The sequence below is a fragment of the Thermobia domestica genome, chromosome 11 (assembly GCF_964235325.1).
Source record: "Thermobia domestica chromosome 11, izTheDome1.hap1.1, whole genome shotgun sequence".
NCBI classification, from domain to species: domain Eukaryota; kingdom Metazoa; phylum Arthropoda; class Insecta; order Zygentoma; family Lepismatidae; genus Thermobia; species Thermobia domestica.
The window spans coordinates 28,391,068-28,416,535 of record NC_137464.1 but is presented as its reverse complement, the minus strand read 5'-3'; positions in this window follow the sequence as shown (position 1 = coordinate 28,416,535).

Below are 25,468 nucleotides of genomic sequence, written 5' to 3'. Positions count from 1 at the left end.
ACCAATATCGCCATGAAAATTTTCAAAAAGTTCTGTACATTACTAATTTGTCTTTACTATTGATGCAGTGTGCTATTCAGTTAACTTTTGATTCAAAGATTTTCATATTAAGGGTTCATATTTAAGGTTAGGGTTTAAGGAATTTGTACATAGTGAAATTTTACTTCGAATAATGTTGTACTTTGTCGACTTCGAATGGCTAAGACCTGTATCTTAGAACTATTGATCTTAATTCAAATAACTATATCAGATATAGAAAAAAATATAGCCTATTACTCATTGAAGATGATTATTTGGACCGCTTCGATGCCAAGTGGTATAACACGTAAATTGATTTTTTCAGGACAGAATTTTGCAGTTCAATATCTCATCCAAAATTCATACTTAATTATTTTACGGTTGGAACAAAAAACATAGTTATCAAATTTATTCTCTAATGTTGATAGTGAATAACATTTGCTTCGTAAAGTGTACGTGAAGTTTTAGAGCTCGGAATTCTCTCCTGGAAAATAGATGGTGTGGTTGGTCATGGTTGGTTTGTTAGTAGTTCTGAAAAGTATGGACGACTCCAAAAGTGCATTACCACCTGGAATTCGCCCTTTCCTCCAATAGTAGGCAACCCCAAAACGGAGTCATTGGGGTGGTTGAAAATTACAAAGCCGTTGGTTCAAACCTAAATTTTGTTACAAATATATCAGTGTGGGAAACTGCAAGTAAGAGAATAAAATAAATTGTTAAGAATTACGATTTTAGTATAGAGAATAATGGATAACATAAAAAATTACAAAATGATCTTACTTAAGCAATTCATCCAAAATGAATGGTAAGAAGTAGATATTAGACGTAAGAAGTTTCTATCGTTTAAAAAAATCTTGTGAAAACGAAAAATGTTATGTAGCATAAATATTTAGTATAAAAGCCTAAAATCACGAAAACAAACATTCAAAAGAAGCAAAAACAGACACAAACACAGGGTACAGAAAAGTTTTCACAGGTAACAAATTTACAGTATATAATATTGCAAATTTCAAAGTGGATTTATTTACATTGCTATTTCTGGTAATAAAGGAATTGTCGTTAAAAGATATTATTGTAAAAATTAAGTTTTCCAGCTTTAGAGTGTTCATTCTATCTGTACGAAATACGTTATAGCCGCAATAGAAGAAATGGGCACTGGATGTTTGGAAGAGATTTAATCTTCGGCGATGACTAGAAAATGTCCCCACCCATTTTTGGATATTTCAAAACAAGATTTTATTTATATTAGTTTAACACTAAATTTGTTTCCATTTTATAATTCAATGTGTTTTATTCACATTTGAAACTTCAAACATGTAAGGTCTGCTACATCTATAAAGAACATCCAATTTTTTTTGAGCATTTTAATTTTTCATTATGATTCAGTTTGAACCCTTAATGTTGTCTGTTTCTGATAGAAATCTAGCAGTAAAATAGCACTCATTTATTTTTTCCTTTTCTGTTTCTTTTATTCTTTTTTAGTTCGCATTAGCAGTCTCGAATGGAAGGTATGACCTACGCTACCTACTGCGTTTATTAGAATGTATTTCGGATCAGGACGTCCAATCAGCACTACAGAATTTGCAACGGAGCAATTCGGAAACAAAGCATATGTTAAACATTTGACATTATCCTAGTTGTGTTGTGGAGATGTACAGTTCTACTGGAACTTGAGTATTTTATTTGACCACCAAGTTTGGTATCCATTTCAAAAGTGACAATGAATGTTTCAAGCATCCTCAATAAATTATTATTGCTATAATTGCAGTGCAGTGGACATTTAAAGCCTGTGTGATCCTTTGTATTCTTGTATCTCAGTTGCTCAAGTCTTCTTTACAGAAAATCTAAAACTACACACGTGTCCGTCCCTACAAAGTACGATCAGTAATCACACGAACCGCATGTCTTCAAACTCTCCCACACAAGAAAAAAATGAAATGAAATCTTTGAGTTTTACGTCCCACGGGTATGCCGGTTAAGCTAAAGGAGAAATGAATGAAATGGTGGAATGAAGAAAGTGGCAGGAAACGGGAGAACCACGAGAAAACCCACGCACACGGTGTTTGTCCACCACAAAGTTCACTTGGCGGGAACTGGGATCGAACCCGGGATCCCAAGCACCAGAGGGGAACACTCTACCACTGAGCCACCGCAGCCTCTACTGCCACACAAGAGTATGGGTGTATGAACACCTATTATTCAACAAATAAACAATATTTTTATTCCATTCCTATTGTTATGCATCTACTACTGCATTGCACTAAACTGTAATGATTTTTTTTATGTTTATAAATAATTACTCATTTTTCAATAATAACCATGTATACACTTAAACAGAAGTGTTTTTGTAACGAAGAAATAACAAGATGAAATGTGAAATATCTTTTAACAAACTGTCCACATTGGAGAGTCGACAAACTTTACATTTTCGGGTACCGATTAGCCACGAAACATGGGTAGCCGGAATTAGCCCCAGATATTGAACATATATTTTCAAAAAAAATAGATTATCAGCAAAATAAAGAAGTCTTTTAGTTTGAGAAAAAAACAGGAATGAACACTCTAACTTCTAGCTCTATTAGTCTTGTAGCAATGAGTGTGTGGCAAAAATACCGATAGAATAATGAATTATGATTATTTTGTAGAACATTCCACATTTAATATCACAGGAGTTTCATCTTCCTTTTTGCTTAGTTGTTGCCAATTATAGAATATATTGGTATATGGAATCTGAGTTCTAAGTCGCATACTTATGCCAGTAAGGCTAAAGGAGACGATGATGATGAGAAATAAATGAAATGGTGGAATGAAGAAAGTGGGAAGAAACGGGAGAACCCCGAGGAAACCCACGCACACGGTGTTTGTCCACCACAGAGTTCACTTGGCGCGAGCTGGAATAGAACTAAGGACCTCATGCACGAGAGGTGAACGCCCTACCACTGAACCCCCGCTGCCCCTGTTATACTATGCAAAGTATGAGTCCTGTCGCTGATTTTTGCTTAAAATCAGAAACAGAAATGGAATGTAAATTACAATAACAAATTTCTATTAATAGTTTTCGACTGAGGGGGAAGTATAACTACTTTTATTTTAAGAAAACATTTTTTGACTTACAATTTTTGTTCTGGTTCACTCCTTTCCCCCAAAACCTAGAGTACAAAAATGGAAGTACATATTTGAATTTTGATTGTTGATTCCAGTAGATTTCAAGCATCATTTCTCGGATCTAGGTCTGTGATATACGTCGACAATTCGAAATCGTCGATATCGATGTTGACATATATCAACATTTGATATTGCAAATATATCGACATCAATATATCAACATCCTAAATTTTCGATATCGATATTCGGAGAAGGAAAGGGATGAGCTATATAGAGGCCCTAAGACTTTTTGATGGATGAAGAAAAGAGACTTAATTTTTGCAATAATGTTTCTAACGACAATAGAAAAGAGACTTAATTTTGCAATAATGTGTTCTAACGACAATATGTTTATTACCACAAATTGCATTGTAAATAATATTTCCGGCTTTATTCTGCATAAATAAATAAATTGCATTGTAATTCAATATTATATACTGCAATTTCTTAGCCGCCAGAATTTTTCTGTTCCCGAAAGCAAAACAAACCAATACTTCACCTGTTAAAAGCATGTGCTTCAAATTTTGACCTAGAATTTATCATAAGAAAAACATTTTGTTCCTCTCTCTCTTTCACGAAGATTTCCATCTATTTGGCCTTTAGGACCGCTCATTGACAAATAGTGCACACATCATTGCTATATGCGGACATGATCTTAGGCATAGTCAGACGAAAGGAAACGACTTTTTAATAATAATAATAATAATAATAATAATAATAATAATAATAATTATTATTATTATTATTATTATTATTATTATTATTATTATTATTAATATTATTATTATTATTATTATTATTATTATTATTAGTAGTAGTAGTAGTAGTAGTAGTAGTAATAGTAGTAGTAGTAGTAGTAGTAGTATAACAATTGAGTTTATAACTGGGGTCCCATCTCTATCTTGCATAGAAGGACCTCAAATATGCTATTCCACTGGTGTCCCATATTCTGTTATTGTGTCTCTTTCCGTAACGTGTGGGTTTGTTCCTGTTCTATTAGGCTTTTGATATTAAACCTTTACGTTATGTAACACTTTTCTTGATTTATGAGATATTTTAGGAAAAATTATAGAAACAGCCTCCCTATGATATCTATTTCTTACCATTCATCTTGTTTGAAATACTTAAGTAAGATCGTTTTGTAATTGCTTATGTTATCCATTGTTCCATTATTCTCTATACTAAAATCGTAATTCTTAACAATTTATTTTTTATTCTCTTATTTGCAGTTTGCCACACAGATATATTTGTAACTAAATTAATATTTGGGCCAACGCCTTTTTAGTTCTCAACCACCCCAACCAAACTGTGTTTTTTGTGTTGCCTACTTTTGCAAGAAATGGAGAATTGCAGGTGGTAATGCACTTCTGGAGTCATTTAGATAACACTGGAAACAAGGTAGAGTTTTCGGGGACTCCAAACATTGGACTTTTCCTAATCTAATTAAAAATCAATGACACTAGCACAAAGATTGTGACGTTCTGTTTGTGTAAAAGGAAGAGTGCAAAGAAATATATTTCTTAATTTTTTTTTTTTTTTGTTCGCTCCGCTCGTAATCCAAATGATTCAAGAAGAGTGACAACAAATTATTTACTTATCATCTTAAAAGGTTTGTTAATTACGATGTGATATACAATTTGCCGAGCAATGACATACAGTCTACGTAGGAGAGTTTTAAAGTTCAGAGCCCTGCAAACCCAGGCCCGAAGACGGCCCGGCCCGACCCGAATGGATCTGAATTCTGTGCCCGGCTCGACCCGGCCCGGCCCGGCCCGGCCCGAAACTCGAGCCGGGCTATAACCGGGCCGGGCACATTTCGGGCCGAGCCGGGCCAAAACGGGCCGGGCACAAATCGGGCCGAAACGGGCCGAGCACAAATCGGGCCGAGCCGGGTTCGGCCCGACTCGGCCCGAACACTGTGAAAGACGGATCGGAAACTACTGTTGGCAGCCTGTGTTAATCGTAATGTGTTTGGCATGGGCGGCGATTAGGGGGGGCAAAGGGGGCAGTTGCCTCCGCACTTTTTTGAAGTAACCAATTAATGTATATAGTTTCGTTTGGAAATGTAACGATTTTGTATGTGTTACTGGTTAATAGGAAAAAATGCTGCATTATAATATTTGCTGTTGCGTGAATACGTATTGGTTGTCTTCCCGTGGAGTAAAGAAAGCTACAGTGATTGTGTTTTAATCGCCAAAAATAACCTATTGGAGCACAATTTCAGCATACTTTCATTTCTTCTTACAAGGGCTCGATATGTTAGTGAGCCGCTTTGAAGCTAATCGAAAGAACATTATGCAAAAAAGTACGGCCTATTTCACAAGTTATTCTTTAATTGCACAAAAATTGACAGTTCCTTAAAATGTCTTTTCTTCTTTCTAAAGTAAGGAAAATCGATTAAAAAGAGCGTGATAAGAAACAACTTCTACCTTTTCCATTGTTTTGTAGTGTAATACACGAGTGAAGTGTTGTGTTTAAGGATGTACGAGTGTATATACAATAAAATTTAGTAAATTGAACATAATTCTAGATTTTAAGTTTATTTTGTATAACTGAAGTGTGGATTGATTCTAAGTATTCTGTTTTGATGCGTTCCAAGAAAGTGAAAACTGCACCTAATGGCAACGACCATATTTCAAGAAGTTGCAAAAGCAAATATTTCTTTAAATGTCGTAGCATATGCTTGTAGTATTTACTGCCTTTCATTTTCTAAGAGTAATAACATACATTTAATAGCATGTGTGGAATTAAATATTAAGTTTTTAATTAATCCTCAGTTTCAATATAACTTTTGCAAAACAAGCATCATTATTCATTACTATGATTAATATTATCCTTTCTATTTATTTGTTTTGCAAATTTATTAAATAATCTAATCACACAATTTTCCAGACAGAATTTTAAGATGTTCATGAGCAAGGAATCCAATCTCTTCTTACACTTTCGTTGTTTAAGAATACAAAGGGCTAGTATGTACTTGCATTGTTCTTTTCAATTTACTTAATAAATTATTATATACGATATACGGTATTTTAACTGAAAATATAGTGTCCTATTAGTTATACAACCTTTCGTCAAGCAAAATGTTAGAAACAACCAGAAAAACTAACATTTATATACAAATATTCAGATTATGTCTTGCCCCCTCACTTTTAACGTCCAACCGCCGCCACTGGTTATTACTACTACTACTGCTACTGCTATTATTATTATTATTATTATTATTATTATTATTATTATTATTACTTCTACTACTACAACTGCTACGAGCGTCAGAGTTGACATGTCTGGTGGTACATACTTTACAATCTAAGTACAGAAAAAATCGAAGAAATACTAGTTATTATGGCCAGTCTGCGTAGTCTGGCCAGTAGAATGCATTCACATCTGGTGCTAGAGGTCGCCGGATCGATCCCTCCTCGTGTTATGTGAGCTTTGTGGTGGACAAACATCGTGAGCGTGGGAGTTTTTGGATTAGCCCGTTTTCGTCCACTGTCTTCATTCCACCAATTCATCCATCATCATCCATACGTCTTGAGCCGTAATTGCCTAAAGAACATATGAGAAAGTCAAGTCCTTGGCCTACTAATTAGAATTTGTTCCGCTACCATTAGAACACGGAGACCGAAACCATGAACTAGCGTGTTCATAAGATTAACGCAATTTGTAGTAATGTGCAATTAGCACGGCAGATTCCAAATCATATTACATGTTCCTGTATTCTTTATAATTCGATGCTACAATAATAATAACAAAAAACAATGATCAAATAAATCACCCAGACCCCAGGATCGATGAAGTGTTCCTGGAACGGTGCGTAACAATAAATAACAGAGCTATATGACGGAATGCGAGGCAGTAAATCAAAACAAAATCCACACATATCATTGTTGATCAAAAAATACCTCAAAAGTCCCCTGAATGAAAAATGTATAGATATCAGCTATCAAAAATGCCTCTTAACATCACATATAATAAAAGGGATAGTTGATATTAAGAAAATGAAAATATAAGGTTTCCTAAGAAACCAATAGTGCAAAATGAACATCGCTTTAATGTATGTCCTTGTACGCATCGAATAGCACGGAAACAGATTCAACAGTTTCAGGCTTTAGATCATTTCTCCGTTCCTGAGTACTAAAATCTCTTTCAGTAGACGCACTAGAAGCAGGGATGACGAGATACTGACGCGTTAATTTACACAATTTTGGAAATGTTTGTTCTTGTTGCTTCCATCACTGCAGTATATCTAGTTCTCTTACACATGATGATATGTTGAGGTAGATGTCTACTTCATCATCAAATTCACCAGAGACTGAATGTCTATCTTCCCAATCCATTAGTTTATTCTTCTTGGTAGGTGGTTCCAAGTTATGCCAACTAGCCTAAAGGAGACGATGGTGAGAAATAAATGAAATAGTGGAGTAAATAAAGTGGAAGGAAACAGGAGAACGCCGCGAACCCCCCACACGGTGTTTGTCCACCACAAAGTTCACTTGGCGAGAGCTCGGATCAAACCAGGGACCCCATACACCAGAGGTGAACGCTCAACCACTGAGCCACCGTTCCAGGAACACCTAATCGACCCTGGCGATTTGGTGATTTATTTGATCATTATATTTTGTTATATTTGTAGCATCATACTATAAACAGTAGGGTATGAATGTAGGTTCTAGGACTTTTCTTCTCCAACCCCTAACTACCAAAAATTACAAATCCACCACTAGCCATAGTACTTTAACAAAGAAGAATAGCATAAAGTAGATTGGGTAATTGCACTGCATATAGGTATTTATGAAATTTAAAAATCAAACAAAATGAACTAAGTATTTTGAATATTTTATATTTAATAAATCATGAAAAAGTGTGTAATTTGTGGAGAATTAAAACAATATCAAGAATTTGCTCGAAATGGAAATACAAAACGAGATGAGTGTAAAGCATGTCGGAATAAAATGAGCAAACAAAATGATGAAACAGAAAAAATGGGTGCGTTTGCTTATCATGTTGTAAATCCTGAACAATTATCTGAAAAAGAATTTAGAGATTTACAAAACGAATTGAATGATATCAAACTAATGTTTTTAGAATTTTACATCTACTATAAGAATGGAAAAGTTCAACTTGATGAAAGAGCAAAATATCATCTTAATAAAATACATGAGCTGTGGAATAATGCATTACCCTATAAGAATTTAGACTACTATTTCAGTTTTAAGAACCATCATATCTTTATCAATCATATTAATAATAAGAAGTGGATTGATTATATAAATGCATTTTTGAAATGGAGGGTAAGGATTATGCCTTATTCAAACTGGAAGTAAAGATAAATAAACATCTGTTTTATGATATTTAAAATCATAAAATCTTACATCTAAAATATTACAATGGAATCCTACACAAAATATATTTATTGCATCTTAATCTCCAGTTTATAAGCTTTCATTTGACACTTGAATCGTGAAAATCCGTTAATAATTAGTTTTAAAAATTTAATGAGAAGAAATATAACAAATGTAGCATTTACTGAAATAGTTGATCTGTCACTGATTCATTTGAACGATTCCAGTACCAGCACAGGACCGACCAATCCGATTCTCTTTCCTTCTCCTCATGCCAACATACATATATCTATTAGCCTCTTCCTTCAATACAACTTTTAACTAGCAATGGCGAGATGGCGCTGTACAATGACGTAGTCTCCTTCGGGGAGAATACATCATACATGACATCATTAATCCGTGACGAAATATCTCTCTGCAAAGGCGACCAGAATTGTGAAAAACTATTATAATATTTTACAGTTAAAGTTTATTAATAGGTAGCTAATTTTTAAAATTTACAGAATTGGATTGTGGATATCCCTATACATTTGAACTAATGATTTAAAGGCACATACACACAACTACATACAAATATTGGTAACCTACATTAAGCATAAACGAGGATATGACGTATGGAAATTTTGATAATATATAAAGAACTTGCACATTATTATGATTATTCTTACAGCTTATAACTGTACCAAATACAAGTAAACAAATCAGCACAATAGTTACAAACTTGCATATATTATAGATATATTGATAATAGATAATACTATATTCTCAAACTTTAAAAAGTTCTTTAACTTAGCACTATTCTTAAACTTCAAATTTCAATATTTCCACTTTCTTCTTAACTGGCAATAACACAAATTGAGGTAATAAATGTCTATCAATATGAAAAATATAATATTAACTGAAAAATCTATAGCATTGAAAATGTTTAATTACACTGAAACAAGAGTGTCGAGGTAGACTTATTTAACTGATAAAACGTACGCACAAATTCTGTAAATTGAGAATGATTTATTGAATATATTTAAGAAAGCTTTGTTGAGTTTTACAATCACATAGTCTATTACAAATTATTATAAACGGTAACAAATTAGAGTAGCCTCATTTTCGTAAGTATATCAGTCGAATACGTCTGGGTTTCTTCACAACATACCTATTGATAACCTCGTGAATAAAATCTTCTGTAGGCTCAATGTCTTCTTCGATCGATATATTTAAACATGACTAAGAGTGTCTTGACCGATATGATTTCGCAATTTTGTCATGATTCTGTTCGTAGCACTGAATCACCTTTCTACAGTAGCAATAGAAACAGGGATACACAACACACACACTCAGCCAAAGATTTAAGATTTTCGTAACCAATACCAGCTTTTAAAATAAAAGAATCAACACCTGTTTCAGAATCTTCAAGTTTGCTGCGTGTGACATATTAAAAAGGACGTACATCCATAACAACAACATCAACATCATTAATTCCAAATATAGCACAGAGGTCTTTACATTCATTCTCACTGAGCTGTAAAAATGTATCAAAGTTTTGAAAATACGAACTTAGTTGAATCAATTTCATGACCTTATCATTGAATCTTTCCTGCATTTCAGTAACGACACTTTCCACAAATTTCTTTCCGCTCTTTAAACATTTTACTTTATGCTCGTTAAAACATACACTTTTGACACCTTCCTCTATTTTCTTGGTTTTGTTATTCACCTCATTTTCTACATTTCTTATACCTAGGTAGAGGAAAGGGAGGCGATGCTCTTTAAATGCTCTACACTTCCAGATACAAGAGCGGGAAGAAACGAAAGTTTTATAGTTTACATTTGTAAAAGTTTGCCGAGGTTACTAACTGCACTAAATGTCTCATCCAGATTCACCAAACCAACAATAAGACTGAAATTTTCATTTCTTGCAAAATTCACCCTTCCATAGTAAATAGATCACCTCCATCCTTATGAATCTGCTCACATGCTAATTATATGGATTTATAGCAGACGAACACTGCGTGAACCGCACGATAATGACTAAGCCAACGTCATCAACGGTTTCGGAAATCATTATTAGAGGCTCTCCCAAAACTTTCTGAATTTCACGTAGAATTCTTTCTCTTTTCGGGGAAGCATGAAAGAGTATTTTACAACATGTTGCTTGTACCTGATAATCGGATGCTTGTTTCAATAATTAGTGACAGCGGTTGACAAAATGTATGCTCTACAGTGTTTATACGGTATTTCTTGTTCCTTTTCCTTAGGAAGTCGAGCACGAACACCATGAACACAACAGCGGAAGTTCGCTGTCCCATCAAATGAACAATATATGAAGTTCTTAGTGAAAAAAAAAAAACAGTTTACGCTTTTTAAATTCATTGTTAATCGTCAAAAATATTGACTCAGCGTCTGTATCTCTTAGATTATCCACGAACAAAAATCTCTCTCAACTTAAAAAGAAACGGGATCAACATAGCGCACACTCAAAGACAACCAACTTTGTCCTTTAATAGTCATTGATTCGTCCGTCATTAGATAATAACTTCTCTAGCGAAGAATGAATTCATCCTGACTGTCCAACACCTCTCCAACGCAACTTAAAAGTTATGAAGCTCTATTTCTACTCGAATTTTTAGAGTGTTCACTTTGAGATTGGACTTTACTGTGAATTTTGCTGATTGTAGAACATTCAAAACGTCGTCGTTTATTTCAAAAAAGGTAATATCGGTTGTTTTGACATTTTAGGAAGGTGAAATGTCAACTGTTTCACAGGCGTAGTGATCCTACAATATACGTACCACAACCCCATACACACAGATATGTTAATCAAACACTTTTGCCAACTCCCAATTCAGTAACGAATTTCAATCATGCAATAATGTGTGTTGATTTGCGATACATCATTTCCCTGCAATGAGTATAGAATGACAGGTTGGCTTTGGCGTATCCCAAGCTTAGGTTGCTACTAGATATATGAAAATCTTATTTTATTTTGAACACCCTTACGCCTTCTTTGTTTGTGCAATATAATGGTAGTATAGAATGGATTATGGGAAATAATTCTTTAGTAATCATACTTTTTAAATTAAAAAAAAGAAATATTTATCTAATATGCAAAAGTAGACAACAGATTCTAACTAAATAATTCTAAGGAGAGCCCTGAAGTACCCTGGGAATTTTGTAGCTCCGGGAGGCAAACTCCCGGGCCACTCCCTGAAATCATTACTGCCTACAATATGCACTTGTCAACTCATGATAATATTTCCCCAGGAATTATTCAGTATCAGCTATAACATAACATAGTTCAATTTAATAGATAAAGTAGTAAAATTTATTATGCTAGTGTGTGTCATTTATTTATTTCTTTTTAAACAGCATATTCTTTATAGATTTCTAGGATATTGTGAGCTAAAAGGTCTGTTCATTAAATAGAAAACAGTGTTATCCTTACGTAAACACATCTTTATTTATTTTAAGTTAATTAATTATTAGGAGTAGTATTAAGAGCCATCTACATTTGTCTAGCCCACACTAGAGATAAAACAGTTTATTTATATTTTTGAAAAAAGTGATTGTGGCAAAAAGAAAACTATGAAATAGTTGAAGGAAATTGATAAGACGATTACGCTAAAAAAAATGCTGAATTACTTAGAACATTCTTTGATAAATAGAATTTTATCACAGGAAGTCCTCTGAAAATGCAGATGATAGGAGTGTATTTTTTTTAGTTTAATATACATTTCTTAAATTTATTATTATTATTATTATTATTATTATTATTATTATTATTATTATTATTATAATAACATTGTAGTACTTGTAGTAGTATGATAGTAAAAAACTTGAGTGAAGGTGTATAGTTAAAATTATAGCAATAAATCTACGTTATTATTGATAATAGGTGGTTTAATATTTTTAATATGCTGTAGACACCTAACACATCGCAATCGGGGATCAAGGCAAAAATTGGGCACCCCGTATTTGCTGTTCAACTTGTGCTGATGACCTTAGATCATGGCTTAAAGGAAAAAAATACTCAATGGCATTTGCTGTCCCAATCACTGGTGCAAATCCCGGGGGGACGAGGGGGACATGTCCTTCCCAATCTTGGACCTGGTGGGGACTGTCCCCCCCAATAATCTGACTTAGAAAGTGCTTTTTATGATAAGTGTGACGATTTGTGTCCGACTGCTACAAAGAAATGTAAGATGAAATTGACTTCTTTCTATTTTTTCTTTTAAAAAAAAGAATCGTATTCCGCAGTATTTCAAACTGAACTTCGTGCTATAGTGTGTTTAGTAGTCTCATTAATATGTATTAATTCCACTTCCGCTACTTGGGCACGAATTGCAATAAATGCCAGAGGAGGATATGACCCTCTCCTCATGCTGGAAAGTTCTCAGCTGTAGGTATGGGCACAAATTCCGGGGAAAATGGGGAGACATGTCCCCCCCCCCCAAACATTGGAACTGGAAGCTCTTCCAATAATCCTATTTGAAAAGTGCTTTTTGCAGATAAGTGTGATGATTTGTGTCCGACTGCCACAAAGGAAAGTGAGATGAAACTGGTCTCTTGGCTTTTCCATTTTTAAAGAAAATGAAGGCGTCCGACTGTGCGTGACATAACCTGATGTGAAATCTTATCTCCTCCCGTCCCCTAGGCCCTAGCACACGAAGAGTATATAAACTATCCAATGTCAGTAGAATCCATCTTTTCAGTAAATGCCCATTTCATTTATTTGTAGTATCAGCCTAGGCATCTACTCATGATCGTATGCTAACTAACTCTATAGCATATGGAACCCTGGGGTTGAATGCCGCGTCCTTAGCCAACTGGATCCAGTTTCTACTTTGTGTTCTTATTTTTGAAAGATCCTTCTTAATATCTTCTTCCCGACCTAGGTCTTCCTAATGGTCGTTTCCGATTGGTCTTACCCCTAACACTTTGAAAGCGTTCCTACTTTCTTCCATCCTGGCTATATGGCCTGCCCACCAAACCTCCTAGACTTGATGACCCTAACAATGTTTGGTAAGCCGTATAATTTATGTAGGTCCTCGTTATGAAGTTTCCGCCATTCCCCATTCCCGTTCCTCTTGGGTCTGAATATTCGTCTTAGGATCTTGTTCTCAAATACTTTCAGCGTATGTTCTTCCCTCAGTATAAGCGACCATGTTTCGAAACTATACAGAACAACAGGCATAATTATCGTTTTATATATCTTGAGCTTCAAATTCGTCGACAGAATTCGCGACGACAAGAGATTTTGAACTGAATAATAACACGAATTCCTGTTTTTAGTCGACATTTAATTTCTTCGTGAATATGATTTTCGTCTGTTAATATTGATCCTAAATATTTGAAAGTATCCACTTTATCAAAAGTATGATTTAATATTTTAACGCATTCATAATTTGCCGTATTACGGTCCCGACACACTTCCATGTATTTAGTTGTCTCTGCATTTACTTTTAAACTCATGTCCCTGCAAGCGTTTAATAAGACCTCTGCATTTCTTTCTATTGTCCTCCTATTATCCCCTATTAAATTTACATCATCAGCGTATGCATAACCTGGTGAACCCCATTCACCTCTAGGCCCTGGTTGCTATCTTTGATTTTCCTTATAGTGTATTCCAGGACAAAGTTGAATAATAATGGCGACAACGCACCTCCTTGTTTCAGGCCATTCTCAACGTAAAAGCTCGTGGCCAAAAATTTTCCTACCCGGACTTTACTTTGGGATTCATTTAAACATGTCTTAATGAATCTAATTAGCTTTTTCGGTATTCCAAATTCTGCAAGAACGTTGTACAATGCTTGTCTCCTAACCGAGTCGTAAGCCTTTCTAAAATCAATAAATAGTTGATGTACCGGGCTATTGTATTCCTACTTCTTTTTGAGTATTTGGCGAATGGTAAATATTTGGTTGATAGTTGATCGATTTCGTCTAAATCCGCACTGATAATCGCCAATAATTTCATCTGCGTATGGGGTCAATCTTGCTAATATAATATTTGAAAGAATTTTATAGGATGTTGACAGAAGAGAAATGCCTCAATAATTATTACAGTCAGTTTTGTCGCCTCTCTTGTGGATTGGAACAATGATTGAGTCTTTCCACTCTTGTGGCAATTCTTCCTTGTTCACGAGGAGAATGAGTTTGTGTATATTGTTCCACAATTTTTCACCTCCAGCTAAAATTTACTCAGCCGGAATTTCGTTTACACCCGGAGATTTGTGTTTCTTTAATTTCTTTATAGCGATTTCTACTTGTATTCGGTTGTGTTCTGGAATATACGGTTCTGTGGTGTGTATCTCCCTTTCTCCACGCACATTAGTTTTTGGCTGCGTGTTAAGGAAATCGTCAAAAAATCTTTCCATCTATTTAAAATGATATCTGTATCAGTGAGAACTGTTCCATCAGCTTTCTTTAATATCAGCACGAGATTGATAGCCTTTCTTTAATTCGTTAATCCCTTTATACATGTCCCGAATGTTTTCATTTTTACTATTATTTTCAAGTTCCTTAATTTTAGCTTTCAAAAAATCGCGTTTCTTGGTTCTACAAGTTTTGGAAGTTTCCCGCCTGCTGTCTATGAAATTTTGTGTAGTTATTTCATTCGGATTTTGTAGCCAACGTAATTTTGCCTGTTTTCTCTTCTCTGCTGGTTCGAACCATGGTTTGTTCCTACGTATTTCCGCGTGTCCCAATCTTTCTTTTGAGAGAGAATGCTTCGTAAGCAAAGAAAAGAATGCAATTCTGGAATATTTTTCTCCATAGTCTTAAGGTTACATCTGTTAACTAAAGAGTATATGGCATGCGCCAGATTTCTGTAACGATCCCTGTAATGTTATTGAGATTATCATCATTTTGCTCAAAGAGTATTGTTGCGTCATAGATAATTGATATTCTTTCTTCATAGTTTTGGAGAAGTAATTATTTATGTTATCATATTATTATAAAACAATTTTAACGTTGATCTTTGTGGATGCCTAATTAGAAACATACCAATTATAAATATGTATGTATTCAGATTTCAGAATGTGTTCACGACAGTAATTTGTAATACTGATATGTACTACTACTTCATCTACATCGCCTAATATATAATATACTCCACAACAGGTTCACCTTAGAAATCAGATTCATCTACCGTAAGATGAGTTTCATCTCTCTTCTCTAGAATAAGCCTCAAATCTGCCCGCCTCGAAATGTTGAAGACAACCAATGGCGTATTTAGGATTTTGTTTAGAGGGGCAATGCTCAACTCAAGGAAGGAAGTGGGCAGTTGTCCACCTGAGTTTGAGAATTAAATATATTTTATTTTATGCATAAATTGAAGTTATAATGGCAAGAATTGCAGCCCGATAAATAATATGTGATATACAAAATTTACGAGTGAATCTAACCCTTTATTTTATTCATACAAGAAAAAGGAAGCATTCTCTTGGCCTTCCTAATTTCCCGGTCTAATTATTCCCCCGTTTTGATTTCCTTTGATTCAAACATTTCCTTCTTTTAAAAATGTCGATATAAATTTTCCTTTGTTATAATAACTAAAGTCCTGTCATGTTGATATCCGCGCAAGTTGGTGAGGAACACAGTTTTGCTTATCAACTCCTCTTAGTTTTGGTGTTACTGATGACGGCCGACTTGAATCACAACTGACAACGGTAGATAAAGTATAAAAGGCGAAATGAAAGAAGGTAACATCAAGAAAAAGAAACAGAAAAGTAGAAAGGACGAAAGAAAGAACAAAAGGACCCAGTTCTTACATGGAATGAAATTTGACAAATACAGAATTATTTCTGAACAAAGAGCATAAGGAAAGTCAATGACAATCCTAGAAATGGTAAGAAGGATTATTGTTGTGCGTTGAATGAAAAAAAAACTAACAAATATATTTCGGGGGGAGCTTGAGCCCGATAGCCCCATAAATAAGCCACTGAAGACAATTCTGCTCCCCTGATCCTTCCCAACATTGTTTTTCAACTTGATAAATATTTTGAACATCGCTTATATATATATATACATATATACAGTGGCGGATCCAAGGGAGGGGCTATAGGGACAATAGCCCCTCCTTGACTCTCAGGTATACACTGGATAAAATGTGCTTCAATCCTAATTTACACTGGATAAAGCGGGAAACTATGGTTTAGCCCCTCTCTTGATCATATCCTGGATCCGACCCTATATATATATCTGGGAACGGTCTTACCTGTCCCCCCCAATGTTGAAGACAAATTTGCGCCGATGGTCCCAATGATATGGAAAGAGCGAAGAGACCATACAACAGACTGCTATTTCTATTTTACAAACGTTTTAGAGCATACATCTAAAACGAAGGAGAAAATTGTTTACCCTACTCTTCCCTCGGCCCTGATACCGGTCCCACATTCGATAGACCTTCCTGTACCAGAGAAACCAGATAACTATGAATTGAACATTAGTGACGAATCTGACACAGAAGATACTGTGATGAATTCTGAAGTTGCACCTCAAGATACAGAGTATATTCCACCAAACTCAAATGCGATTCATAAAATGACACAGTGTGAACTAAATTATGTTATACGGGATTTAGAAATGCCGAAAAGGAAAGCACTTGCTTCTAGGATGCAACAATATAATTACTTTGTAAAATATGTGAAAATTTCGATATATCATTATTGTGAAAAAGAATTGCTACAATTCTTTTCCACAAGTGACAATGTTTCTTGTTGTAACAACATTGATGGCCTATTCAGTTTGTTAGGATACGAGCATAAGCCAGAGGAATGGTGTCTCTTCATTGATTCATTGGTTTTCAAAGAATCCTTCGAAAACCGGAAGATTCTGCTAGATTGTGTGCAGTACAGCAAATACTCGTGGAAAGTTATAGCTCTGTTACTAGGAATGCAAACAGGCTATACAAAATTTTGCTGTTACCTATGTGAATAGGACAGTCGTGCAATATACGATCATTACGTTGTAAAAGACAGGCCTCGTACAGAATACTATCGAGAGGGAGAAAAATGTGGCACATCAACCTCTTCTTGAGCCAAAAAAAACATTATTTTTTGCCTCTTTTACACATTAAACTTTGAGTAATGAAAAGTTTGTGAAGGCAATAAATCAAAAGAGTGAAGCCTTTGAATACATTGGACGGAAATTTCCTGGTATTAGTAGCATGAAGCTCAAAGAAGGAATCTTCATTGGTCTTCAAGTCAGAGAACTTATGTACGATATGACATTTTATGTACTCTTGGAAGGCACTGAGAAGTTTGCATGGGAAGCATTCTGTATAGTTGCTGAAAATTTCCTCTGTGGAAAAAAAAAAGTTCCAAACTATAAGATAATGGTTCAAAACCTAATCGATGCCTACCGGACAATGGGTTGTAATGTCTTTAAAGATTCACTTTCTGAATAGTCATATTGATTGTTTTCATTCTAACTCAGGCCATGTGGATAATGAACATGGTGAAAGGTTTCACAAAGACTTAGCTACCATTGAGAAGAGGTACAATGGTGAATGAACACCTTGAATGTTGGCAGATTTTTGTTTGTTCTTAAATAAATGTAAAATTAATCATTTCTTATGTTTTTGACATATGCTCTGGTACCTATTTTTTAAACGATTTTTCTTACAAAATGTACACATTTGCTCTAATTTAAGTGTAATTTTAAAAATAAATTGAATTAAAAGTGGAATACTGTATTATACTTCATATTACCCATAAAATTTCCTATTGATTCATGTACAAAGGTATATGGTAATATTATTTTATTCACTAACCTTTATTGTTTCTTGAAAACTGTGAGTGACAGAGCGAAACTAAGAACAGGTCCTGAATCACGAGGTCAAAATCTATAAAGATCACCTTCTTTCATCGAGGAAGCAAACAAAAAAAACTTTGAAATTTGTAACACTGCAACTTCAGGACCTTTTGGAGATAGGAGGAAAATTGGGATTTCAAAAATTTTATGAAAAGTTTGAAATATTTGCTGACACGTTGAATGATATGGCCTCTGAACAAGTGTACACAAATTTAGAAAACAAACCATCGTACATATATTAGGAAAAAAATACTTATTAGGCGTGTAGTGACCACATCATTCAAAGTGTAAGTTTTTAATTTACTTCATTTTATTTTTTTTATTTTTGATAAAGTTTATATCTAGTAATTTCATACAGTGTTGGGCAAATTTCAATTGAATTAACAATTAACAATTAACCTGTAAATTTAATTGTTAATTGCAATTAACAATTGAAGTAAGTAATGGTTAATTGTTAATTGCAGTTGGCCATTAATAATGGAGAATCAATTGCAATTAATCAATTGATTGAAAGTAATTGCAGTGGAAAGTAATTGCAATTGAATTCAGTCATTCAATTGCAATTGTAATTAACTGGCAATTAATTCAAATGCAATTGATTTCCACAGCAATTACTTTCAATTGATTGTTCAATTGCAATTGATTTTCACTGATTAATTTTCAACACTGTAGTTCAGAGAGGGCGTAGGGCAATGAAAACTTTAGCCACGACCAATTGACTCACACCCATCGTGATCCACAACCCACTCTGACCCATCACCCACCATGAACCACTCTCACCTACTGTGACCCACAGACCCACCCAAATCCATTGTCATCAACTCTGAACCATGATTCGCGCACTTTTCTCTACTGACTAAAGAGTTTAAACTTGTAATAAAACAAGCCTATAAAATTATTACTTATTGTAGTTTAAATTTCTACGATCAATCGCTCAAGCACCGCTCTAAGGGCGGATCTGACCTTTCTAATATAAATAAAATAAAGAGTTTGTTCGTGACTGTCTGTCTATCTTTGTGCGGCCTGTGGACCAGACGAGTGGACCGTAACTTTTCAAAATTTGGTCACGGGTAGCTTGGTCCAGGCCCCAGATCAAGACGAAGGGTTTTTTTTTTCAAATTTCGAACTAAGGGGGTATCAGGGGGACGTTTACCGGGACTGGCCTGGGAACCAGACAAGTTGACCGAGAGTTACCAAATTTTGCTCAAAGATACCTTGGTCCAGTCCCACACCAAAGCGAAGCGCTTTTCACAAAATTCGAACCAGGGGTCTCAGGGGGGGCGTTTACCGAGACATGTTAAAGGAGTAAAAAAATGACCGATATCAGTGTCGATTTCATAGTTTTCGCGGTCACTGAGATCAATGGTAAAATTCCGATCGCATTAACTTCGAAATTCACCCGATTCGGCTGCGTGCCGTTTGTCAACGGGTGGGGGGGGGGGCGAAACGTAAAAGTAATCCAAAATGACTGATATTAGTGTCAAATCCATAGTATTCGAGGTTGCTGAGATCAATGGTGACACTACCATTAGCGATGATTTTCAAATTCATCCACCGTTGTGTGCGAGCCTTGCGTCACCAGATGGGGGAGGTCCGAGACATGTAAAAATAATCGAAAAAGACTGATATTAGTGTCAAATCCGTAGTTTTCGCGGTCGCTGAGATCAGTAGTAATACTTTCATTAGCGATGATTTTCAAATTTAGCCGCCATTGTATGCGGGCCGGGAGTCACAAGGGGTGGGAAATTGCTGGACATGTAAAAATAATGGAAAATAACCGATATTAGTGTCAAATCCATAGGTTTCGCTATCGCTGAAATGAGTGGTGATACTTCCACAGGCGTTGACTTCCGTTACAGCCCCCATCGGCTGCGGGCCAGAGCAGTCGTTTTATTCAAAATTGGAACCAGAGGATCATAGGGGCTTTTACCGGGATATGTAAAAGGTAGTAGAAAATGGCATATGTTAGTATCACATTCATAGTTTTCGCGGTATCGGCTGGGGGCTAGAGGAGATTTTTTTCACAATTCGAACCAAGGGGGTCTGAGGGGGCGTTCACCGGGGCATGTAAAAGTAGTAGAAATTGACCAATATTTGTGTCGAATCCATATTTATCGGGGTTGCTCAGATATATAGTGACACGCCCGATAGTATTTACGTTCAAATTCAGCCCCCATCGGCCTTTCCAATGAAAACACATGTACGTTGTTGGATATATATTCACACAAAATATATCTAATTTTAGAAATGTTTCTTAATTGTTCTCCTGTTTTTCAGTTTGTTTACATTGATAGGCTTATTTTATCTGATCATTTGACACATTTCCAGTGACCTCAAAACGTGGAAATAGGGGAACGAAACGGCATGAAAATTCACTAGTCGATGCGAAAGGAAGGACCTCGAAATTCGGTAGTGGCGAAGCAATGGGTAATTTTCGTCCCACCTTTAAGGCCCATTTTGACCGTCTTCCAGTGACGCACAAAACGTCGAAATAGGCGCACAAAAGGGTACGCGATGTTAAATTAACGACCTCGAAATTCGATAGTGGCGGAACTTTTGGTCATTTTAGTCCTATAAGGGAGCCCATTTTGACCCACTTCCGGTGACGCACAAAACGTGGAAATAGGGGAACGAAACGGCACGAAAATTCACTAGTCGATACGAAAGGAAGGACCACGAATTTCGTTAGTGGCGGAGCAGTGGTTCATTTTCGTCCCACCTTTGAGGCCCATTTTGACCGTCTTCCAGTGACGCACAAAACGTCGAAATAGACGCACAAAAGGGTACACGACGTGAAATTAACGACCTCGAAATTCGATAGTGGCAGAACTCTTGGTCATTTTCGTCTCATCTTGGAAGCCCATTTTGACCCATTTCCGGTGACGCACAGAACGTGGAAATACGCGCTCAAAACGGCAAGATACTGGCACTAAACGATGCGAAAGAAGCGACCTCGAAATTCGTTGGTGACGGAACAGTGATTCATTTTCGTCCCACCTTGGGGACTCATTTTAACCCACTTCCTATGACGCACAAAACTTGGAAGTAGACGCACAAAACGGCACAACACGTTGTGAAGGAAACGACTCGAAAACCATTGGTGGCGGAACAGCAATAACTTGTTCCGCCATATTTGTAGGCCTACTTTGACCCACTTCCGGTGACCCACAAAACGTGGGAATAGGCGCATAAAGCGACACAAAACATGCAATAAAGATGCAAAACAAAGTACCTCGAAATTCGTTGGTGGGGGAACAAGTTAATGACGCCGTGAGCACCAACATAAGTATATACTGTAGTTCTTACCATCAAGGCTGAGAACTATACGGTCCAATTTTTTAGCCAAAGTAGAAGTCCAACCGGGATAGTGATGTCAACTGGCTCAGCTCGGTTCACCTGAGCGTACAGCTTGAGCTGGCTTGGTTAGGATGATCCATCGACTGGGCTCAATTGAGCCGATGGCTTGAGCCGGCTCCGTTGAAACGAGTCCATAGGCTGGGTTCGAGTCAGCTTAACTGAGCCAATGGCTGGAACCGGCTCGGTTGGGGTAAACAATCAGCTCGGTTCGGTTCGGCTCGTGTGAGCCATCAGCTCGAGCCGGCTCGGTTGGATGAGCTGTTGGCTCGCCTCACTTCTCGGTTCGGCTCGAGCGAGCCGCTTGAGTCGTTCACAACCCTAAACCCGGGTCGAGCAGTTTTGAACATGTTTGGCTGGAGTCCTATAACTTTTAACAATTTTTGGCTCGAGCCCGAATACTTGCTCCTCCTGAACTCAAACCCAGAACCTCGTGACCGATGTCCTTCCCTCCAGAAGATCTCTTGACGATCGAGATCGACAGTCAACTAATTTTTAGTATCCAGATTCAAACCGCATATATTCCATGTTTATACAGGTATACGGTGTTTTAATAATAATTATTTATAGTAATAGTAGTAGTATCATTGATAATTATATTGTCTATGTAGGATACTTGAAGAGGGTAGTACTTGGAACTACACAAAGGATTTAGCTCGGATTGGCTCGTTTTGGCTCAACTCGATGGAAACTAGATCCGAATTCGAGTCGAGTTGGGGGAAATTTTTCGAGCCGAGTTCTCGAGTCAAGCTCAAAGATGTCTGCTTCGAGTCGAGTCGAGTTTTAAAGAAAACTCGCTTGAACTCGCTCGTGCCCATTCCTATTGTACGCATGACGGGCATATAGAGTTCTTTCGAGGGGGATAGAACCATAAACATAATATATTTAAAAAAAATAAGTTTCACGGTTTTCTTCCCAGGGGGCCGAAGGGATGGTAGTTATCCAGCATTTCTTGTAAGTACCTTATTTGAAATATGTAAAACAGTAACAAGTGGACAACACAATATACTCACATGTTCTTATTTTCAGTTTTAATTGCTGATTTCAATTGCAATTAACAGTTACAATTAACGATTACTAGTTTCAATTGTCAATTGCAATTTACAATTAAATGTTTCAATTGCACCCTTTGCGATTGGCAATTAACAATTCAAAATTTCAATTGCCTGGTGACCAATTAACAATTAACAATTGACGAAAATTTAATTGCAAATTTTATGATTGAATTCAATTGCAATTGAAATTAATTGTCAATTACATATTCAAATCAATTGCAATTAATTTTCAGAGCGATTACTTTCAATTGATTGATCAATTGCAATTGATTTCAATTGATTTTGCCCAACACGGATTTCATATAAGGGACTAACCTTAACCAGAATTATATAACAGGTAAATATCGAGACCACTCGATCAATCTTCGGGAAAACTTTTCTAAACTAAATTGAAACTTGCCCGTTCAAGTATTCTTTTACAAATTTTACAATCTAATCTATTTGTACTATTGAGGTTATGTAATTAGTATATGTTACACGATAGTTTGCAGTACTTCACCAAAATATGAGACGATATGCATTATTGTAAAGATTGTAAGTGTTAATAGGTATTTCATTCTGTAAAGCAGATATAAGAGTATGTTACACGTATTTGATGTCTTCATTATCGATATCATCCGGAAAAATGATTATTTGCTCTTTGTCAGCTTATTATCATACATTGACTATTGTTATTACACATGATATAAGAAGAGCACTAGCATGTCTGATTCATCGTTTTCTTAAAACTTGAATTGAAATAAATAGGTTCGAACAGTTTATGAATCGCGAACAATGATGAATATACAACACACTTTCTAAAGATAATACGCTATGTTAATCATAAATATAAGTTGCTATCCATAGCAGAATTATTGTTATATTCGGGAAAAAATCCTGGAATTTCAGGGAGATTAACTTTTTTAAAAAAGTGTAATTTCTATAATCTTTAATGGACGGTATTAATTAACAAGTCATTCAATCTAAATACTAGTTATTTTGAAAAACTATAGATCAGCTGCTAAGGGAATATGTTTCTAAGAATTTCTTGCGTAAGAAATTGAAAGCAAATTTTCATCATTTCCTTTAACAATCTGAGTTCTTTTATTAACATCTGATTTCCTACATTAGAAATTCTACATGTTGCAGTAAAACATTTATTGTGTTTGTTTTACGTAACATTACAATAAAATGTTTATCTTTTAAGTAATTTTTATATAGACAAAATTGGATGCAGTATATTCGTCCCCAGTTTGAATTTAGGGAGCTCCTTTGCTGTTAAGCGGTTAGCGTATGTGCCTTTGGTGTGAGAGACTCGGGTTCGATTCCCGACGAGAACACATGTGGTTCGGATTCCACATTAGTCAGTAGATCTACGTCTTATATAGCCATGCTGCTGAAAGGTACGTTAACACAAAAATAAACTGAACACCATTTCGAATTAAGTTAAAGACTTGTTTTGATTAGCTACTTACACTATTGACTGAATTAAAAGGAATTACAAATTTAATTATCAGCAATGTTTTATTCTGTTCTACACGTAACCCTTTCATGCATGATGTATTTTACTAAATGAATAGGATGCATTATAGTAATTAATTGTATTTAATATACTTAAATACTAAATGTTTTCCAAAACTATAACAGTTGTAACAACTCATATGTTTCTAAGAATTCCCTATGGATTCGTAGAGCCGGAGAAATCTTCATCTTCATCTTGTGCTTCTCAATGCATGGCTCAGCAACCCTATAGTACAGTCAGTTTAGTTCTGAAAATCAGTAATGAGGGACAAAATTGCAGCAGAATCGTTTAATCAATTGAGTGTACTGAAAACGAATACATAAAGTCTACCATTGAATTCCATCTGATAAGGTCTGAAATTCTGATAAGGTCTGATAAGACAATACTATATACGGTGCATTAGATGATGAGAAAAATAGAATTTGCTGTCCCTGGCAACCCTTGTAGTCAACATACGGTGACAGTAGCAAACACACATATGATAATAATATATAAAAAGCAACCTTTGCTGCAATACAAAACGCGATAAAAGTTCAGAACGAAATTCATATATAAAGGTCCTGTATGTCATTTTCGAAGGACTGTGTCAGACCTTCGCATTGGCGCCCTGCTTACTAGGGTGGAGTGAAAAATTGAAATTTGCACATCGGTATTCTAATAGTGCGGGATAGTATCTCCTTAGTAAGTATTTTAAAAATCAATATTTATTTTCGTTGAAATCTATTATCTTTGGGTGCCACCAGCATGGTTAACCCTTTCCTTCCGCAAAATTTTCCAACTTTTAGGTTGGCGAGCAAGGAGACTAGAGGAATGGTTGATATCCTGCCAAATAATTGTCTTAGAAACTTGAACTAAAAAGAATTGAAATGGAGAGTATGTGTTTTTATTTTGCCAAAGCATTTTACAATACATAGAATGAAAATATTTCAAATTTTCGTGCTACAAATACAAGGACTTCTATAAATACTGGCAGAAAGGGTGGAATAATACGTTTAGAAGAGTCTGTTCAGAGACTGTTGCAATGGTTGGTTTGTCTGCTGCACGTAAATGAGCTCCCTTTAAGACATTTGCTAGAATCAATTGATGGTAAGATAACAGGTCCTCATGCATTTTCTGGACAGATTGGAAGATCATTATTAAATTGTGAAAACCAACCAGTTGTGGAATAAGATGTAATTGAGAGCCATCTTTCAGCTTTCCAGAATTATAATGATCTCAGTGCGAATCAGAAATATTTGTATGAG